At 41.8% G+C, this 22,195-nt stretch overlaps 1 long non-coding RNA gene across 1 annotated transcript; it reads right to left on the bottom strand.

Annotated features, from left to right (window-relative positions):
• Nucleotides 1-10,259: 10,259 nt before the first annotated feature.
• On the bottom strand, nt 10,260-18,350 carry LOC112257890. Its single transcript, XR_002954657.2, has 2 exons — nt 18,039-18,350; nt 10,260-11,457 (listed from the first exon to the last, which is right to left on the bottom strand). It is a non-coding gene; the product is annotated as an uncharacterized LOC112257890 (long non-coding RNA).
• Nucleotides 18,351-22,195: the final 3,845 nt, after the last annotated feature.

Here is a 22,195-nt window from a genome sequence, read left to right as displayed (position 1 = left end):
GTGTGTGTGTGTGTTTTCTCTTTGGTGTCTAGTCCGTACACTAGATATAGTAAAACTGTTCCCACATTGAGCACAGCTATAAGGTTTCTCTCCGGTGTCTGTTCTCTGGTGTACAACAAGATAGCTAGAACATGTAAAACTCTTCCCACATTCATCACAGCTATACGATTTCTTTCCTGTGTGTGTTCTCTGGTGTGATATCAGGTTGATTACCTGAGGAAAACTCTTCCCACATTGATCACAGCTATAAGGTTTCTCTCTTGTGTGTGTTCTCTGGTGTGATATCAGGCGGGTTGACAGAGTAAAACTCTTCCCACAGTAAGAGCAGCAGTAAGGTTTCTCTCCCGTGTGATTTCTCAGGCGTATTTTAAGTTCTGATGAAGATTTTAAACATTTCCCACAATCAGAACAGCAGTGAGATCTCTTCCTTGTGGATCTCCGCAGGTGTTTCTTGAGGTGTTCTGATGTGGGGAGACTCTTCTCTGCCCTGTCAGCATCATTCTGTTGTTGAGGCTCCCCAGAAGACACACGGTAGTTCTGTCTCTCTCCTGTGTGAACAACAAAGTCAGACAGATGGTTAAACCTGTTAGGTTAGGGGGCAGCATTGTCAATTTTTGATGAATTGCATGCCCAAACTGAACTGCCCCCTACTCTGTCCCAGATGCTAATATATGCATAGTATTATTAGTATTGGATAGAAAACACCAAAGTTTCTAAAACTGTTTTGAATGATGTCTGTGACTATAACAGAACCCATATGGCAAGCAAAAACCTGAGAAGAAATCCAAACAGGATGTGAGAAGTCGAATTTCAAAACAATTTAAATCCCTGATAGTTATGGATGTGCACTACTTCCCACTTGATTGCAGAAACACCTCCCTGCTAATGAGGAAACCGATAGTTATGGATGTAGTATATCTGCCTGGAGCAAAAACGGTGAGCAAAGACTTTAGTTTTTCACAATGTATTCTGAATGTGAATGGGGGAAAACTCAGGGGAGTAACCTCCATGTCCAGGTTGCTAATGAGTACATTTCACACTACTTTGGATTATAATTGTAAGGCTCGTTTGAATGTCCTGCTTAATATAATGTTTGTGTCATCATCGCAAATCAACCACTTTGTACTTTAAAAAAAAACACTTCAACCAGTAAAATGCGCTTTGGCTAGTTTTTCCATCAGCCTGACAACGAGGGATTGTACACGGTTTGCCAAATTGGCCCATAACTTCACCTAACAACAAATAAAGGAAAATAGCTCTGTGTGTTGTACAATAGCCTATCCATCAAGGAACAGTTCTCTACACATTATGACCAAAGTAGGGATGTTGGATCCAACGTGGAGCATGGCATAGCTGTCTTTACCAGAGTTATGAATGAAGAAGCACTTTGGTTGTTGTTGCATGTTGTGATGTTTATCATGTGACTGTCATTCAGAAAATTATTTCCTGGATTTCCTCAGCTGATGATAGTTGAACATGTGACTAAAATAAAGTTAGGATGTTTTTTCACCTTTATTTAACCAGGTAGGCAAGTTGAGAACAAGTTCTCATTTACAAATGCGACCTGGCCAAGATAAAGCAAAGCAGTGTGACAAAAACAACAGAGTTACACGTGGGATAAACAAACGAACAGTAAATAACACAATAACAATAGAATAACACAATCTATTTAGTGTGTGCAAATGGAGTACGGAGGTAAGGCAAAAAATAGTCCATAGTAGCGAAGTAATTACAATTTAGAAAATTAACACCGGAGAGATAGATGTGCAGATGATGATGTGCAAGTAGAAATACTGGTGTGCAAAAGAGTAAAAAATAAAATAAAAAAACATGGGGATGAGGTAGGCAGTTGGATGGGCTATTTACAGATGGGCTGTGTACAGCTGCAGCGATCGGTAAACTGCTCAGAAAGCTGATGCTTAAAGTTAGTGAGGGAAATATACGTCTCCAACTTCAGCGATTTTTGCAATTCGTTCCAGTCATTGGCAGCAGAGAACTGGAAGGAAAGGCGGCCAAAGGAGGTGTTGGCTTTGGGGATGACCAGTGAGATATACCTCCTGGAGCGTGTGCTATGGGTGGGTGTTGCTATGGTTACCAATGAGCTGAGTTAAGGTGGAGCTTTACCAAGCAGACATATAGATGACCTGGAGCCAGTGGGTTTGGCGATGAATATGTAGCGAGGGCCAGCCGACAAGAGCATACAGGTCGCAGTGGGTGGTATATGTGGCTTTAGTGAAGCTTTAGTGACAAAACGGATGGCACTGTGATAGACTGCATCCAGTTTGACGAGTAGAGTGTTGGAGGCTATTTTGTAAATTACATTTTGTAAATGACATCGCCGAAGTTAAGGATCGGTAGGATAGTCAGTTTTACAAGGGAATGTTTGGCAGCATGAGTGAAGGAGGCTTTTTGCGAAATAGGAAGCCGGTTCTAGATTTAATTTTGGATTGGAGATGCTAAATATTAGTCTGGAAGGAGAGTTTATAGTCTAACCAGACACCTAGGTATTTTATGTTGTCCACATATTCTAAGTCAGAACCGTCCAGAGTAGTGATGCTAGTCAGGCGGGTGTGGGCAGCGATCGGTTGTTGATTGATCGGTTGTTATTATTGGCTGTTGAGTCTGCCGATAAGAATACTGTGATTGACAGAATTCGAAAGCCTTAGCCAGGTCAATGAAGACAGCTGCACAGTACTGTCTTTTATCGATGGCGGTTATGATATTGTTTAGTACCTTGAGCGTGGCTGAGGTGCACCCATGGCCAGCTCGTAAACCGGATTGCACAGCGGATAAGGTACGGTGGGATTCGAAGTGGTCAGTGATATGTTTGTTAACTTGGCTTTCGAAGACTTTAGAAAGGCAGGACAAGATGGATATAGGTCCGTAACAATTTGGGTCTAGAGTGTCACCCCTTTTGAAGAGGGGGATGACCACGGCAGCTTTCCAATCTTTAGGAATCTCGGACGATACGAAAGAGAGGATGAACAGACTAGTAATAGGGATTGCCACAATGGCGGCAGATAATTTTAGAAAGAGAGGGTCCAGATTGTCTAGCCCAGCTGATTTGTATGGGTCCAGGTTTTGCAGCTCTTTCAGAACATCAGCTATCTGGATTTGGGTGAACGAGAGGCTGGGGAGGCTTGGGGAAGTAGCTGCAGGGGGTGGGGAGCCGTTGGCCGGGGTTGGGGTAGCCAGGAGGAAAGCATGGCCAGCCATAGAGAAATGCTTATTGAAATTCTATCTATCGGTGGTGACAGTGTTTCCTAGCCTCGGGAGGAGGTGCTCTTATTCTCCATGGACTTTACAGTGTCCCAAAACGTTTTGGAGTTAGAGCTACAGGATGCAAATTTCTGTTTGAAAAATCTAGCCTTTGCTTTCGTAACTGACTGTGTGTATTGGTTCCTGACTTCTCTGAAAAGATGCATATCGCGGGGACTATTCGATGCTAGTGCAGTACACCACAGGATGTTTTTGTGCAGGTCGAGGGAAGTCAGGTCTAGAGTGAACCAAGGGCTATATCTGTTCTTAGTTCTACAATTTTTTAAAGGGGCATGCTTATTTAAGATTTTGAGGAAATTACTTTTAAAGAACAAACAGGCATCCTCTACTGACGGGATGAGGTCAAAATCCTTCCAGGATACCCGGGCCAGGTTGATTAGAAAGACCTGCTTGCAGAAGTGTTTTAGGGAGCGTTTGACAGTGATGAGGGGTGGTCGATTGAACGTGGACCCATAACGGATGCAGGCAACGATCGCTGAGATCCTGATTGAAAACAGCAGAGGTGTATTTGGAGAGCTGGTTGGTCAGGATAATATCTATGTTTGCGGATTTAGGGTTGTACCTTGTGGGTTCCTTGATAATTTGTGTGAGATTGAGGGCATCTAGCTTGGATTGTAGGACGGCCGGGGTGTTACGCATATCCCAGGTTAGGTCACTTAATAGAACGAACTCTGAAGATAGATAGGGGGCAATCAATTCACATATGGTGTCCAGGGCACAGCTGGGAGCTGAAGTTTATAACAGGCGGCAACAGTGAGAGACTTATTTCTGGAGAGATTCAATTTTTAAATTAGAAGCTCGTATCTCTGAAGTAGATTGCAACTCCTCACTTTTTGACAGTTCTATCTTGACGGAAAATGTTGTGGTTGAGGATGGACATTTCAGAATGTTTGGTTGCCCTCCTAAGCAAGGATTCAGACACGGCGAGGACATTAAGGTTGGCGGAGTGTGCTTAAGCAGTGAGTAAAACAAACTTAGGGAGGAGGATTCTGATGCTAACATGCATGAAACCAAGGCTTTTTCGATTACAAACGTCAACAAATGAGAGTGCCTGGGGACACACAGGGCCTGGGTTAACCTCGACATCACCCGAGGAACAGAGGAGTAGGATGAGGGTACGGCTAAAGGCTATCAGAACTGGTCGTCTCGTGCATTGGGAACAGAGAATAAAAGGAGCAGATTTCTGGCCGTGGTAGGATAGATTCAATGCATAATGTACAGACGGGTATGATAGGGTGCGGGTACAGTGGATGTAAACCTAGGCATTGAGTGATGATAAGAGAGGTTGCATCTCTGGAGGCACTAGTTATGCTAGGTGAGGTCTGAGCCATGTTGAGTGGGACTAGGGGCTCCGCAGTAAAATAAAACAATGATAACTACCCTAAACAACAGTATACAAGGCATGTTGACAGAGAGAGACATAAAGCGAGGCATAAAGAAATCACAGGTGTTGATTGGGAGAGCAAGCTAAGACAACAACGGGTAAGATAACAGCAGTTAATCAGCTAAGACAACAGGTAAAATGGCAATGAATGGGCAGAGAGGGTCAGTTAACTACACACAGGGCCTGAGTTCGAGGCTGTGGCCGACAGATAAACTAAATAAACTAAATGGAGACCTGTGATTAATGAACAATCCAGCAGGCATCAGCTATGTATCCAAGTGAACATAGGGTCCAGTGAACAGGAATATATGAACCAGGGAAGCCGTTAAGTAGTCATTACTACGCTAGCCGGGAGATGCGCCTGGCTCGAGGCTAACTGGTGCTAGCTTCGGGACAAGGGCGTCACCGACGTCCTGCAAAGTCCGGTTGAGGGCACATCGGACGGAATTACGTCGGCAGACCAGTCGTGATGGATCGGCGGGGCTCCGTGTTGACAAAGGGTGCAGGCCAATTGGCAAAAGAGGTATTGTAGCTGGAGTAATTTTGTTTGCTAGTCGGGAGATGCACCTGGCTCGAGGCTAACTGGTGCTAGCTTCGGGACAAGGGCGTTAGCCACTATAGCCACTGTGGTGCAAAGATCCAGAGCTTACGGCAGGAATCCGGTAATGTAGTGGCTTCAAGTCGTCTTAGTGAAGAGTCTGGGAGGCATCAGCTGTGTAGCCGAGTGATCATAGGGTCCACTGAGCAGGCTGGGAGATGGGCCTGGCTCAAGGCTAGCTTCGAGGCTGGGCAACTCGGTGGCAGCTAGCTAGCTGCGATTATCCGCTGTATTGGTCCAGAGCGGGAATACGGCAAGAATACGGTGATGTAGTGGAGAAAATGGCAGGAATACGGTGATGTCATGGAGAAAAACAGTCCGATATGCTCAGGGTTGACATTGCGCTGTGCAGACTGGCAGGTATTATCCAGGCTAAGAGCGGCTGGTGTCTGAGCTAAAAGGTAAAGGCCACTAGCAGTGGCTAACAATGACTAAATAGCTAGTAGCTGAATCTCTAGTTAGCTTCTGATGGCTAGCTGCTGATGGAGGTTCTAGCTATTAGGTCTAAAAATAGCAGATCCGTATCACATTGGGTGAGGCGGTTTGCCGGAAGGTATATTTAATATAAACATGTAAAAAGAGTGAAATATTTTGCAATATATACAAACAATGATGAAAAAAGATGACTCAGTTAAAAAACATTGGATATAGCAAATTCTGAAATGATGTAGTATTTCTGTGCCCATGAAAACTGTTTTCCCAGCGTAACATAAGGAGCCACTAAATGATACGTAGTTCGAGTGGATTTCAGAATACAAAAAAACTGTCCCACAGCAAGATCCCTTATTTAAGTTGAAGTTCATCATATGACAAGCGTAACACTATGACTATAACTACTGTTCCCTGAAGGAGGGAAACTAGGTACAACATACTATTAAATTCATGTCTCGCTGGAAGCCCCACCTTCCACAGGTGATGAGCATGAGGCTCGGGTTTATTCCTTAAATTTAATACCGCTCTTCACCGACCCAGGAAGGAGTTGGGCCAAACAGGTTTTGCACCTTGTTTCCCTCCTTCAGAGAACAGTAATTATAGTGTTAGGTTCTAATTTTTCAGAGTAAATAACTCACAGACACTAGAGAAGCTTAACCAAGTTTAATTCTTCCCAAAGGGTCGTTACAGCCATAGTTCAGACAAAAACATGTTCTCACCATCACAAGTATATATATATCCCACTTTGGACACTCTTCCTTCTCTCCAATCCTTACACCTTCTGGGTCGACAGGAAGAGGGTAACAGGATACTAAACCCTTAATACTCCCTTCAGGGGATCTGACCTGATCTCCTGACCTCAACCCCCTCCTTCGCCTAATCCAGAGATGTCCATCCGCTTCCCCTATAGAAATCCTTTGATCTCCTCCCGTCCACCCGGCACATTCCACAGCCACTCTGTCTTTCTACAGATCTCACTCCTTTATAAACTCTGCATCTGATCTATCATGTCTTTAAAATCTCAATGTTCAAAGTTTAGCCCGAATCCAGTCATAAAGTTACACTCCCTTTCAGTCTGTCAACTTCGGTAAAACATACTATGGGAAAATACAATCATTCCCCTTGCCGACCCAAACGGATACTAAATAAAACGGCCCCTGGCAGACCACCCAGACCTTACTTCGAAGGATTTGTCCATTTATTAATAGTATTTTGTTTCCTGTCAATGCTGAGTAAGGACAAACACCCAACTATGCATATAGAAGTAGGACTAGTCTACCTGGCCTGAGCGCAAATGTAGGCCTATAAATGTGCCCATTTGGGGATGTCTGGTAGTATTTCTGATTGTCTTAGCGCACCACCACTAATGAGTTCTGGAGCTTCTCAAAGTAATGCTTTATTCACCTCAAACAGCAAATAAACAGTCTGGTCAAAATCAATTGCAAATGAGAATAGTTCCTCAAAGTAATTGAAAAATATTTCCAGCTCTCACCCTTTCGATAACCACTCGACACGAAAGGGAAAAACGTAATACGCTGATCCAGTGGAAATGTCAAAATACCTGATTACTTCTTATCCCTTTCACAAATAGCATACAGCTGTGTCTGTCCAGAACTCACTGGCGTGGGAAACTGCGGGCCCAGAATATTTTATACAATGTTGCAAGCTTGCTATCTCGAGTTTTGGGCCGACCCAGTTGATAGTTGATCCAATGTTTCCAGTTCGTTGCAGACAGGCCATGTGTAGCCAATGAGATTTATATGATATTTATTTATCAGGATATTTTATACATGCAGGCTGCAATGTTAGCATTTTTGAGCTTTATGTAGCTTATTAAAAAAAAAACTTAGCAACGGCAATAAAAATGTTTCTTTATCATTTTCATTTAAATAGAATGTAGATTAACACAGATAATGACGTTGAGATAAAGACTACAATAATTATTATTACTATTATAAATTAAATGAAACTGTTCCAATAAAATGTGAATATGAAAATCATAACTGGCACCAGATCAGTAGAAATGGTCAGATAACTTGGCACCAAATGGAAAAGGTTGCTGACTGCTGACTGGTGTAGTCTATTATCAGAAACTATAGGAGTATAACAACTGCTGGTGTAGCTTATTACCAGAAACTATAGGGGCATAACGACTGCTGGTGTAGCCTATTACCAGAAACTATAGGAGCATAACGACTGCTGGTGTAGTCTATTACCAGAAACTATAGGAGCATAACGACTGCTGGTGTAGCCTATGACCAGAAACTATAGGGGCATAACGACTGCTGGTGTAGCCAGAAACTATAGACCAGAAACTATAGAAACTATAGGGCATAACGACTGCTGGTGTAGCCTATTACCAGAAACTATAGGAGCATAACGACTGCTGGTGTAGTCTATTACCAGAAACTATAGGAGCATAACGACTGCTGGTGTAGCCTATTACCAGAAACTATAGGAGCATAACGACTGCTGGTGTAGTCTATTACCAGAAACTATAGGAGCATAACATCCAAATTTTTCAAAGGCCAGCAGCAGCAGGCTAAGGAAGTTTTTTTCTGATGGTTAGACTATCTTGTTTCAGAGGAGTGTCATCAATAGCCCATAATGACAACAGATAATAAACAGAAATACCTTATTTACATAAGTATTCAGACCCTTTGCTATGGGACTCGAAGTTGCTTTCAGGTGCATCTTGTTTCCATTAATCATCCTTGAGATGTATCTACAACTTGTTCAGAGTCCACCTGTGGTAAATTCAATTGATTGGACATGATTTGGGCACACGCCTGTCAATATAAGGTCCCACAGTTGACAGTGCATGTCAGAGAAAAAAACAAGAAATGAGGTTGAAGAAATTGTCCGTAGAGCTCCAAGACAGGATTATGTCGAGGCACATATCTGGGGAAGGGTACCAAAACATTCTGCAGCATTGAAGGTCCGTAAGAAGTGACCTCCATCATTTTTAAATGGAATTCTCTTCCTAGAGCTGGTCACCCGGCCAAACTGAGCGAATGGGGGAGAAGGGCCTTGGTCAGGGAGGTGACCAAAAACCTGATGGTCTGACAGAGCTCCAGATTTCCTCTGTGGAGATGGGAAAACTTTTCAGAAGGATAACCATCTCTGCAGCACTCCAACAATCCTGCCTTGATGGTAGAGTGGCCAGAAGGAAGCCACTCTTCAGTAAAAGACACATGACAGCCTGCTTGGAGTTTGCCAAAAGGAACCCAAAGGATGGATGGAATGGAAAAGGTTGACGACTGCTGGTGTAGTCTATTACCAGAAACTTTAGGAGCATAACATCCAAATTTACGAAGGCCAGCAGCAGCGGGAGGAGGAAGAGTTTTTTTCTGATGGTTAGGCTATCTCGATCTCTGGCTCCTGAGTCATTTGTGTGTCTTAATTATTTAATCAGTTCAGTACATGTAGTTGATTTAATTAAAACACGTAGGGTGTGTCTATATATCGAAAAATACACGTTATAACATTTCTACCAATCGGTTGGCAGAAAGAAAAGACTATTCTTGGTTGACCCATGATTTTTTTAGTTGGGGCCCTAGTGCATTCATTAAGTTCAGACCGCTTCCCTTTTTACACATTTTGTTACGTTACTTATTCTAAATTAGATTTTTTTTAAAGAATTAAATGAAAATGTTAAATATTTTAGAAATGCTTGAGACTCAAATAAACAAATAATGTTTTGAGGATATACAGTGTTTGTTTAAATTTACTGATGAACATTGGAGTAAAAAAAGCTTATACTTTGGGTTCTGATGGGGTACGACAGTTGGCCTAAGCTCATGAGGCATTTATAAGTGATTTCTTCAAGAAACAATGGGTACATATCATTAGTGTATAAGTCCCAAAATGGATGTAACAACTGCTGTTGGCCCCTCTAAGAGTACATCTTGGGCTAATCTAATAGGAGATATTGAGGACTACAGTATTTCAGGCATTGTCATTGCTATGTATTTGATCAATTATTAACATTTTGTTGATGGTCCACTCTTGGAAATTATTAATTCATTATTTACAATTACGGCCTACCCTGTCCAATTGTGCGCTTCCCAATCACGGCCAGATGTGATTTAGCCTGGATTCAAACCAGGGACTGTAGTGACACCTCTTGCACTGAGATGCAGTGCCTTAGAACATTGCGCCACTCGGGAGCTGGCAAAGCAAAGGTAACTGAACTAAATGACTATCGCCTCGTAGCACTCACTTCCGTCATCATGAAGTGCTTTGAGAGACTAGTCAAGGATCATATCAACTCCACCTTACCTGTCACCCTAGACCCAATTCAATTTGATTACCGCCCCAATAGATCCACAGATGATGCAATCACCATCGCACTGCCCATCTGGACAAGAGGAATACCTACGTAAGAATGCTGTTCATTGACTATTGCTCAGCATTCAACACCAACCCCCCCCCACTATTGCGATTGATTGTTAGTACTGTATTGACCTCTCGTCCTCTGTCTCTCTCGTACTCTTGCCTTGTGTATTTATCTTCAAAATATTCTTATAGTACCAATTTAGAATCAAATAGACTTCCCAAAAATAATATGGCATTTACTTTATTTCACCTTTATTTAATCAGATATGTCAACTGAGAACCAATTTACATTTACAATGACAATCTGAATGAAGAAATACTAATGTCAATCTATTTAATAATGAACATGTTTGAAATATCACAATTATATAGTGAACAACATGTAGGGGTTTACACTTGCATTCAATCAATCTTAAATTCATAATCAAAACATCATATATTTTAAAAACTATTTTAATCTGATTTTCGACATGATCATGTCTTGAGCTGAACAAAAAAAAGGACCTATTTTTCAGTATTATTTAATTCATACAATATGATTTAATGTAGCATGAACAAAAAACACAATTTCACAATCAAAAACATAAGTCAGAACACAGCCTCACTATTCTCTCGTGTGATTTCAGGTCCTCTGACTGGGAAAATGTCTTTTCACAATGAGAGCAGTGGAAAAGCTTTTCTCCCGTGTGTATTCTCTCATGCCTTTTCAAGCTCCCTAAACGAGTAAAACTCTTTTCACACCGGGAACATTGGTAAGGTTTTTCTCCTGAGTGTATTCTCTCATGTGCTTTCAGGCTCCCTTGATGGGTAAAACTCTTCACAATTGGAACAGTGGTACGGCTTTTCTCCTGTGTGTATTCTCTCATGCTCCTTCAGGTTCGCATACCACCTAATATTCCTTTCACAGTGGGAACAGTGATAAGGCTGCTCTTCAGTGTGTCCCTCTCATGTGTTTTCAGGCTCCCTAACTGTGTAAAACTCTTTACACAGTGGGAACAGTGGTAAGGCTTCTCTCCGGAGTGTATTCTCATATGTATTTTCAGGTACCCTACCCCAATAAATATCTTTCCACACTGAGAGCAGTGGTAGGTCTTCCTATCTTCTGTGTGTATTTCTTCATGTTGTTTCAGGTACCGTAACTGGGTAAACCTCTTTCCACACTGGGAACATTGGAAACGCTTTTCTCTTGTGTTTGTCCTCTCATGCTCTTTTAGGTTCCCTAACTTGGTAAAACTCTTTCAACAGTGGGAGCAATCGTAAGGGTTTTCTCCTGTGTGCATTCTCTCATGTACTTCCAGGTTCCTTAACCCCTTAAAACTCTTTCCACACTGGGAACAGAGGTGTTGTCTTGCTGGTTTGGGCGTCTCTGGGTCTGGTTCCCCTGAAGGAGTCTCCCCGCTGTCAGAGTGAGAGTCTGGTCCCTCTCCTACCAAAGACAAACAGAGTATTTGGTTAAATACTAAACTGAATTAAACCTCCATAAAATAAAACTGTCTTCCTGTGAGGCTAGATTCCTCAAAAACCTGAAGTTAGTTTTCAGAACATACCATCATTTAATAAAAACGATAATAATAATGTAGAACATAAAATCTAATCTTGCTCTCATGTTTATAGCAGACCTCTATAATAGGGAAAGAGTGTAATATTAGATAATGTCATGTATAGGCTGAACAGAGCTCTATAATAATAGATAAGGTCATGTTTATAGGCTGAACAGAGATTTATAATATATAATGTTTGTAGGCTGAACAGAGCTCAAATCAAATCAAATGTATTTGTCACATGCACATGGTTAGCAGATGTTCATGCGAGTATAGCGAAATGCTTGTGCTTCTAGTTCCGAAAATGCAGTAATAACCAACGGTTAATCTAACCTAACAATTCCACAACTACTACCTTATACACACAAGTGTAAAGGGATAAAGAATATGTACATAAAGATATATGAATGAGTGATGGTACAGAACGGCATAGGCAAGATGCAGTAGATGGTATCGAGTACAGTATATACATATGAGATGAATAATGTAGGGTATGTCAACATTATATTAAGTAGCATTGTTTAAAGTGGCTAGTGATATATTTTCCATCAATTTCCATCAATTCCCATTATTAAAGTGGCTGGAGTTGAGTCAGTGTGTTGGCAGCAGCCACTCAATGTTAGTGGTGGCTGTTTAACAGTCTGATGGTCTTGAGATAGAAGCTGTTTTTCAGGCTCTCGGTCCCAGCTTTGATGCTTTGTACTGACCTCGCCTTCTGGATGATAGCGGGGTGAACAGGCAGTGGCTCGGGTGGTTGTTGTCCTTGATGATCTTTATGGCCTTCCTGTGACATCGGGTGGTGTAGGTGTCCTGGAGGGCAGGTAGTTTGCCCCCGGTGATGCGTTGTGCAGACCTCACTACCCTCTGGAGAGCCTTACGGTTGTGGGCGGAGCAGTTGCCGTACCAGGCAGTGATACAGCCCAACAGGATGCTTTCGATTGTGCATCTGTAGAAGTTTGTGAGTGCTTTTGGTGACAAGCCGAATTTCTTCAGCCTCCTGAGGTTGAAGAGGCGCTGCTGCGCCTTCTTCACGATGCTGTCCACAATCATCTCCTTAGTTTTGTTGACGTTGAGTGTGAGGTTATTTTCCTGACACCACACTCCGAGGGCCCTCACCTCCTCCCTGTAGGCCGTCTCGTCGTTGTTGGTAATCAAGCCTACCACTGTAGTGTCGTCCGCAAACTTGATGATTGAGTTGGAGGCGTGCCTAGCCACGCAGTCGTGGGTGAACAGGGAGTACAGGAGAGGGCTCAGAACGCACCCTTGTGGGGCCCCAGTGTTGAGGATCAGCGGAGTGGAGATGTTGTTACCTACCCTCACCACCTGGGGGCGGCCCGTCAGGAAGTCCAGTACCCAGTTGCACAGGGCGGGGTCGAGACCCAGGGTCTCGAGCTTGATGACGAGTTTGGAGGGTACTATGGTGTTAAATGCTGAGCTGTAGTCGATGAACAGCATTCTCACATAGGTATTCCTCTTGTCCAGATGGGTTAGGGCAGTGTGCAGTGTGGTTGAGATTGCATCGTCTGTGGACCTATTTGGGCGGTAAGCAAATTGGAGTGGGTCTAGGGTGTCAGGTAGGGTGGAGGTGATATGGTTCTTGACTAATCTCTCAAAGCACTTCATGATGACGGAAGTGAGTGCTACGCGGCGGTAGTCGTTTAGCTCAGTTACCTTAGCTTTCTTGGGAACAGGAACAATGGTGGCCCTCTTGAAGCATGTGGGAACAGCAGACTGGGATAAGGATTGATTGAATATGTCCGTAAACACACCAGCCAGCTGGTCTACGCATGCTCTGAGGGCACGGCTGAGGATGCCGTCTGGGCCTGCAGCCTTACGAGGGTTAACACGTTTAAATGTTTTACTCACGTCGGCTGCAGTGAAGGAGAGTCCGCATGTTTTGGTTGCTGGCCGTGTCAGTGGCACTGTATTGTCCTCAAAGCGAGCAAAAAAGTTATTTAGTCTGCCTGGGAGCAAGACATCCTGGTCCGTGACAGGGCTGGTTTTCTTTTTGTAATCCGTGATTGACTGTAGACCCTGCCACATACCTCGTGTCTGAGCCGTTGAATTGCGACTCTACTTTGTCTCTATACTGACGCTTAACTTGTTTAATTGCCTTGCGGAGGGAATAGTTACACTGTTTGTATTCGGTCATGTTTCCGCTTTCAGTTTCACGCGAATGCTGCCATCAATCCACGGTTTCTGGTTTGGGAATGTTTTAATCGTTGCTATTGGAACGACATATTCAATGCACGTTCTAATGAACTCGCACACCGAATCGGCGTATTCGCCAATGTTGACGTTCGCCACAATGCGGAACATATCCCAGTCCACGTGATGGAAGCAGTCTTGGAGCGTGGAGTCAGATTGGTCGGACCAGCGTTGAACAGACCTCAGCGCGGGAGCTTCTTGTTTTAGCTTCTGTCTGTAGGCAGGGAGCAACAAAATGGAGTCGTTGTCAGCTTTTCCGAAAGGAGGGCGGGGGAGGGCCTTATATGCGTCGCGGAAGTTAGAATAGCAATGATCCAGCCCTGGTTGTGCAATCGATATGCTGATACAATTTAGGGAGTCTCTTTTTCAGATTAGCCTTGTTAAAATCCCCAGCTACAATGAATGCAGCCTCAGGATATGTGGTTTTCCCATTTGCAAAGAGTCAAATAAAGTTTGTTCAGAGCCATCGATGTGTCTGCTTGTGGGGGGAATATATACGGCTGTGATTATAATCGAAGAGAATTCCCTTGGTAGATAATGCCGTCGACATTTGATTGTGAGGAATTCTAAATCAGGTGAACAGAAGGACTTGAGTTCCTGTATGTTGTTGTGACCACACCACGTCTCGTTAACCATAAGTCATATGCCCCCGCCCCTCTTCTTACCAGAAAGATGTTTGTTTCTGTCGGCGCGATGCGTGGAGAAACCAGCTGGCTGCACCGATTCCGTTAGCGTCTCTCGAGTGAGCCATGTTTCCGTGAAGCAAAGAACGTTACAGTCTCTGATGTCCCTCTGGAATGCTACCCTTGCTCGGATTTCATCAACCTTGTTGTCAAGAGACTGGACATTGGCGAGAAGTATGCTAGGGAGTGGGGCGCGATGTGCCCGTCTCCGGAGCCTGACCAGAAGACCGCTTCGTTTCCCTCTTTTACAACGTTTTTGTTTTGGGTCGCAGGCTGGGATCCAATCCGTTGTCCTGGGTGAAAGGCAGAACACTTCGGGAAAGGATCCGCTTCGAGAAAGTCATATTCCTGGTCGTACTGATGGTGAGTTGACGTTGCTCTTATATTCAGTAGTTCTTCCCGACTGTATGTAATGAAACCTAAGATGACCTTGGGGTACCAATGTAAGAAATAACACGTAAAAAAACAAAAAACTGCATAGTTTCCTAGGAACGCGAAGCAAGGCGGCCATCTCTCTCGGCGCCGGAAGTCGAGCTCTATAATATATAATGTTTATAGGCTGAGCAGAGCTCATAATATATATCATGTTTATAGGCTGAACAAAGCTCTATAATATATATCATGTTTATAGGCTGAACAGAGCTCTATAATATATATCATGTTTAAAGGCTGAGCAGAGCTCATAATATATATCATGTTTATAGGCTGAACAGAGCTCTATAATATATATCATGTTTATAGGCTGAGGCCTGAAGTGTTCCAGGACCAGTTGAAGCCCAAAGATCCAGCACCATATTTGACAGTAGGTACGGGGTTCTGTTCTGCATTTTAATTTAGACTCTAAACCCACTGGTGTTACCAAGGAGCTCTATGTTCATGTCATCCAACACATGTAAATGACTGGAGACAATAAAAGGCTAAACAACATTGGTAATTAGATTGAAAGCGGTGCTGTAGTCAGATTACTGGGAAATAGAGGTGTTTAGCCACGCCCACCAGTAGTGGGTTTGGTGTCAGAATGAGAACGTAGGGCCATGTCAGGCCCCACACTTTAACCCCATTTGGAAACCTGTGGTTTGAATTGAAGAGGGCAGTCCATAAGGACCTGGAAGGACTCTGTATGGAGAATGGTATAAGATCACTATGTGTTCTGGAACTCATCAAACATCTGGACAGATTCTGTATTGAGGAATGGTCTAAGATCCCTCCCACGGTGTTCTCCAATCTCATAAAATATTTTAGGAAAACGTTCAGTGCTGTCATCATCGCAAGGTGAGGTATTGTGAAGTGGTAATCAAATCAAATATTATTGGTCACATACATATGGTTAGCAGATGTTATTGTAGCGAAATGCTTGTGCTTCTAGTTCCGATTGCAGCAATATCTAACAAGTAATCTAACAATTCCACAACAACTACCTAATACACACAAATCTAAAGGGGTGAATGAGAATATGTACATATAAATATATGGATGAGCAATGGCCGAGCGGCATAGGCAAGGTGCACAGATGGTAAAAGAAACAGTGTATACATATGAGATGAGTAATGTATAGACTAAGATACAGTAGAATAGGATAGAATACAGTATATACATATGAGATGAGTAATGTAAGATATGTAAACCTTATTATTAAAGTGGCATTGTTTAAAGTTACTAGTGAGTCTCTATGTAGGCAGAAGCCTCTCTGAGTTAGTGATGGCTGTTTAGCAGTCTGACAGCCTTCAGATAGAAGCTGTTTTTCAGTCTCTGGGTCCCTGCTTTGATGCACCTGTACTGACCTTGCCTTCTGGATGGTAGCAGGCTGAACAGGCAGAGGCTCGGCTGATTGTTATATTTACAGGCTATATAGTGTTTACATTTATCAAGGGTGCCAATAATACTGGACCTGACTATAAAACATAGTATTTAAAGACTATATAGTGTTTATATTTATCAAGGGTGCCAATAATACTGGACCTGATTGTATATCGTAAATGACCACGTTTTCACTAATTTGATGACTAATCACCAAGTAATTCAAAAAGGTCAGGGGACCCTGGCTGGAAGTATGATGTAATGCCCCTTTCACACGGCTGAGCAGACCCCTATCAGGCTAATACTAGTCCCCGACCATGACTCTCAGTTCCATTACAATACACAGGAGAGTCATTGGACGAAGGCGTCTTCTGTACGGGGGGGGTTAGAGCCCCTATGCGCTATCTGAACATTTACACACATCGCTTGCGGTATGGTTTTGGAAGCATAAGGACCTAATCTTTCATATCAGCCAGAAACAATTTTTTTATTAACTAAAGGTTAAATTGATACACACCTTTTTATAGGGTTAAAGTTGTGTTCCCACTCGTTCATATCTCCATGTTCCATGGAACACAGAGGGGTTCAACTGTGCTAAATAGGTTTCTAACATGCTCTGAACACCCGCGTGGAATGGAAGAAGGCCTCCAGAAATGGGTCATAACTGAAACATACTGTCAGCTGCAACTGTGATAATCACTGAAACATACTGTCAGCTGCAACTGTGATAATCACTGAAACATACTGTCAGCTGCAACTGTGATGAAACACTGAAACATACTGTCAGCTGCAACTGTATCAAAACACTGAAACATACTATCAGCTGCAACTGTGATAATCACTGAAACATACTGTCAGCTGCAACTGTGATAATCACTGAAACATACTGTCAGCTGCAACTGTGATAATCACTGAAACATACTGTCAGCTGCAACTGTGATAATCACTGAAATATCCTGTCAGCTGCAACTGTGATAATCACTGAAATATCCTGTCAGCTGCAACTGTGATGAATCTGGTTAAAACAGTGTGCAGTAAGTGTGAAATTATTTTGATGCGATATGAAAGTATTATGTGAAATTATTTTGATGTGATATGAAAGTACAGCGATTTATGTTTCTAGAAATGTATCGCAATTGAGAACCGATTCACGTTTAGATGGAATATTTGACTATTTTGGCTGCCAGAGCCAGTCTACCTCTGAAAATAACATACAGTCCTTGGACCTTGAGGAGTAACGGGGGCAGCAATCAGCAGTAGAAACAATAACAAAGCGTACTCCCTGCCCGTTTCGGTAAAAAGCTGAGGGATGGGGCTGGAGAATTGTAACCATCCACCAACATTATAGTTTTAACCATATTTTGAGGATATACGATTTATATATATGTTTTCATATATGTTTATATTTACTGACAAACATTGGAGTAAAAAAAAGCTTGTATTTTGGGGTTTTGATGGAGTACGACAGTTGAACTAAGCTCATAAGGCATTTATAAGTGATTTCTTCAAGAAACAATGGGTACATATCATCAATGTATAAGTCCCAAAATGGATGTAACAACTGCTGAATGCCCCTTTAAGAGTACATATTGGGCTAATCTAATAGGAGATATTGAGGACTACAGTATTTCAGGCATTGTCATTGGATGCTTTGTTGATGGTCCACTCTTGATGTTCTACACATTACAGTGTAGCTTCAGCCATTCCTACAGAATAACATTAAACTGTAGAACCTCTTTACTGCATATTGGTTCAACGACTGCAGAGACAGTACTTACTGGTGTTAAACAGATCTCCAACCTCCTCTTCTTCCTCCAATTTGACAGTCATCTCCTCTTTCACTCTGAACGAGTCTTCCTAGCCTAGCGACTAGCCTAGTGCTAAGCTAACTTAGCAAACAAGCTAGCTGACAAACAACGTACATATATAATTAAATGGGCCAACACGTACATACGACAGAAGTGTGTTTAATACACAGCGACTAATATACACCAAAACAGTGTAAAGAGCGTGAATGTTGTAGCTATGTTTGCTAGAAAGCTACCGAGGTGTCTGGCGAGCTGTTGTTGTTGAAGGAGCGTCCCGTACACTAGATTATGCGTCACACTGGTAGGGTCTCCGGAACCTAAAAGACGCACATCGCCATCTGCTGATTGGAGTGGGAAACGCAGTTGAGGAACCAAAAGTACATTTTTCATTTATTTCATAAAAGTGTAATATTATATTAAGTCGTTCAAAGAGAAGCATGTGTTGATTGATTAGTTTTTAATGAGTGAGAATGTAAAACAAACTTTACACACCACTACATATTTGCATTGAACCATACTTCTGACATGGATCATTTAGACCTCAAAGACACATATTTTATCATAGCCAAAATGTGGTTAATTAAATTCTTCCAATTTTTCTTGACTTTTTCAATCAACTTGTCCTTAATAAATCTAAATATGGTTTAGTGTTTCCTTTGGAGTCATTTTGACCCCAGCCAAAAAACACCTTTGATAAATAGGACATTTATTTCAAATCAAAATCAAATCACATTTTATTGGTCACATACACGTGTTTAGCAGATGTTATTGCGGGTGTAGTGAAATGCTTGTGTTTCTAGCTCTGACAGTGCAGAAATATCTAACAAGTAATATCTAACAGTTTCACTACATATACCCAATACACACAAATCTAAGTTTCTCTGTAGACATGATCCATCCCACCAGAGGGTGGAGGGGCACCTGTATCAATGTTTTTGACCAGATAGACACCTGAAGACACACAGTATAGTGCCTCCCATGTACTCTCCTAAGATTGGACTTTTCTATATCACGTTACTGTGTACAAAACTGCCAATGGTAGAAAACTCTGCCAACGGTATACCGTGCATTTGTTAAGTATTCAGACCCCTTCACCTTTTCCACATGTTGTTACTTTACAACCTTATTCTAAAATTGAATAATTTCTCCCCCTCATCAATCACACAATAACCCATAATGACAAAACCAAAAACAGTTGTTTTTTCTCATTTTTGCAAATGTATTTTAACTATTCAAATGCTTTGCTATGAGACTCGAAATTGAGCTCAGATGCATCCTGATTCCATTGATCATCCTTGAGATGTTTCTACAACTTGATTGGAGTCCACTTGTGGTAAATTAAATTGATTAGACATGATTTGGAAAGGCACACACCTGTCTATATAAAGTCTCACAGTTTACAGTGCATGTCAAGAGCAAAAACCAAGCCATGTAGTCAAAGGAATTGTCCATAAAGCTCTGAGACAGGATTGTGTCGAGGCACAGATCTGGGAAATGGTACCAAAAAATGTCTGCAGCATTGACAGGAACTAATGGACTGAAAGAGGAACTAAATGTCTTCCATTAAAAAATTGTGGCCACTGTGTTCTTGGAGACATTTTTTGCTACCATTCCCCAGAACTGTGCCTCAACATAATCCTGTCTCGAAGCTCTAAGGACAATTTATTCAACCTCATTGCTTGGTGTTTGATCTGACATGCATTGTCAACTGTGGGACCTTATATAGACAGGTGTAATCATACACAATATGATTTCATGTGGCCTAAACAAAAACACAAATTCTCAGTCAAAAATATAAGTCAGAATACAGCCTTTCTATTCTCTCATTTGATTTCAGGTTCTCTGAATGTCCTTCCACTCAGAGACAGAGCAGTGGTTGGACTTTTATCGTGTGTGTCCTCTTATGCTCCTTCAGGCTACTTGACCAGGTAAAACTATTTCCAGACTGGGAGCATTGGAAAGGCTTTTCTCCTCTGTATCCTCTCATGAGCTTTAAGGTCCGCCATTCGTGAAAATCTATTTTTACACTGGGAGCAGAAAATGCTTTTCTCCTGTATGTTTCCTCTTATGAGCTTTTAGGTCCCCATCCTGATTAAAACTCATTCCACAGTGGGAACAGTGATAAGGCTTTTCTCCTGTGTGTATTATCTCATGCCTTTTCAGGTTAGCTAACACAGCAAAACTCTTTCCACACTGGGAGCATTGGTAAGGCTTTTCTCCTGTGTGTGTCCTCTCATGCAGTTTTAGGTTCCCTAACCAGCAACAACTCTTTTCACAGTGGGAGCAGTGGTGTTGTCTCGCTGGTTTGGGCGTCTCTGGGTCTGGTTCCCCTGAAGGACTCTTCCCACTGTCAGAGTGAGAGTCTGGTCTCTCTCCTGCCAAAGACAAACAGAGTATCTTGTTAAACAGAGACCTGAATGAAACCTCCACATGATACAACTGTCTTCCTATGAGGCTTAATCTAGACTAGATCCCTCAATAAAAGAGCAGAACTGGTCATCACAGAGTGGCTGTAGTGCTTTGTAGGCTGGGTAAATCCATTTGAATTCAATACATTTTTGACAGCATCCCTTTTGATAAAACAAAACGCTTTCCCTACATGTTTGACTATGGAAGAAGTAGTAAGAATGTGACATTTTGTAACTGAATGTAAAAACATTCATGATATACACAGTACCAGTCAACAGTTGACACACCTACTCATTCCAGGGGTTTTCTTTATATTTACTATTTTTTTACATTGTAGAATAATAGTGAAGACATGACAACTATGAAAACACATATGGAATCATGTAGTAACCAAAAAAGTGGTAAACAAATGTAAATATATTTTAGATTCTTCAAAGTAGCCACCCTTTGCCTTCATGACAGCTTTGCACACTCTTGGCATTCTCTTAACCAGCTTCACCTGGAATGCTTTCCAACAGTCTTGAAGGAGTTTCCACATATGCTGAGCAATTGTTAGCTGCTTTTCCTTCACTCTGCGGTCCAACTCATCCCAAACCATCTCAATTGGGTTGAGGTTGGGTGATTGTGGTGGCCAAGTCATCTGATGCAGCACTCCATCACTCTCCTTCTTGGTCAAATAGCCCTTACACAGCCTGGAGGTGTGTTGGGACATTGTCCTGCTGAGAAACAAATGATAGTCCCACTAAGCGCAAACCAGATGGGATGGTGTATCGCTTCAGAATGCTGTGGTAGCCAGACAGGTGTGTGCCTTTCCAAATCATGTCCAATCAATTGAATTGACCACAGGTGGACTCCAATCAAGTTGTAGAAACATCTCAGCAATGATCAATGGAAACAGTATGCACCTGAGCTCAATATCGAGTCTCATAGTAAAAGGTTTGAATACTTATGTACATAATAATATTAAATAATAATAATAACGATTTTTCTTGTAATAAATGTAGCATTTTTTCTAAAAACCTATTTACGCTTTTTCATTATGGGGTATTGTGTGTAGATTGATGAGGATTTTTATTTATTGTAGAATAAGGCTGTAACGTAACAAAATGTGGAAAGACTTTTGTGACATAAATAAGGGATTAAAGACATCCCCAATTTTTTATATATATATATATATATATATTTGTTATTATATCTCTCAGATACAGGACAGACACCTCAGAACAAACTTCCTTTAAATTGTTACTATGGTTATTGTTGTTCCATGTTGTGAATGTTTTCCAATGTGTTACTATGATTACTGTTGTTCCATGTTGTGAATGTTGCCCAATGTGTTACTATGGTTACTGTTGTTCCATGTTGTGAATGTTATCCAATGTGTTACTATGGTTACTGTTGTTCCATGTTGTGAATGTTATCCAATGTGTTACTATGGTTACTGTTGTTCCATGTTGTGAATGTTGCCCAATGTGTTACTATGGTTACTGTTGTTCCATGTTGTGAATGTTATCCAATGTGTTACTATGGTTACTGTTGTTCCATGTTGTGAATGTTATCCAATGTGTTACTATGGTTACTGTTATTCCGTGTTGTGAATGTTATCCAATGTGTTACTATGGTTACTGTTGTTCCATGTTGTGAACGTTCTCCAACAGCAGTATGGACAAATGATTTTTTGACAAAATAATTTTTAAATATTTTTTGTTGATACTTCAAGG

Source organism: Oncorhynchus tshawytscha, linkage group LG32 (assembly GCF_018296145.1).
Source record: "Oncorhynchus tshawytscha isolate Ot180627B linkage group LG32, Otsh_v2.0, whole genome shotgun sequence".
NCBI classification, from domain to species: domain Eukaryota; kingdom Metazoa; phylum Chordata; class Actinopteri; order Salmoniformes; family Salmonidae; genus Oncorhynchus; species Oncorhynchus tshawytscha.
This window is presented reverse-complemented; position numbering and strand designations above follow the sequence as displayed.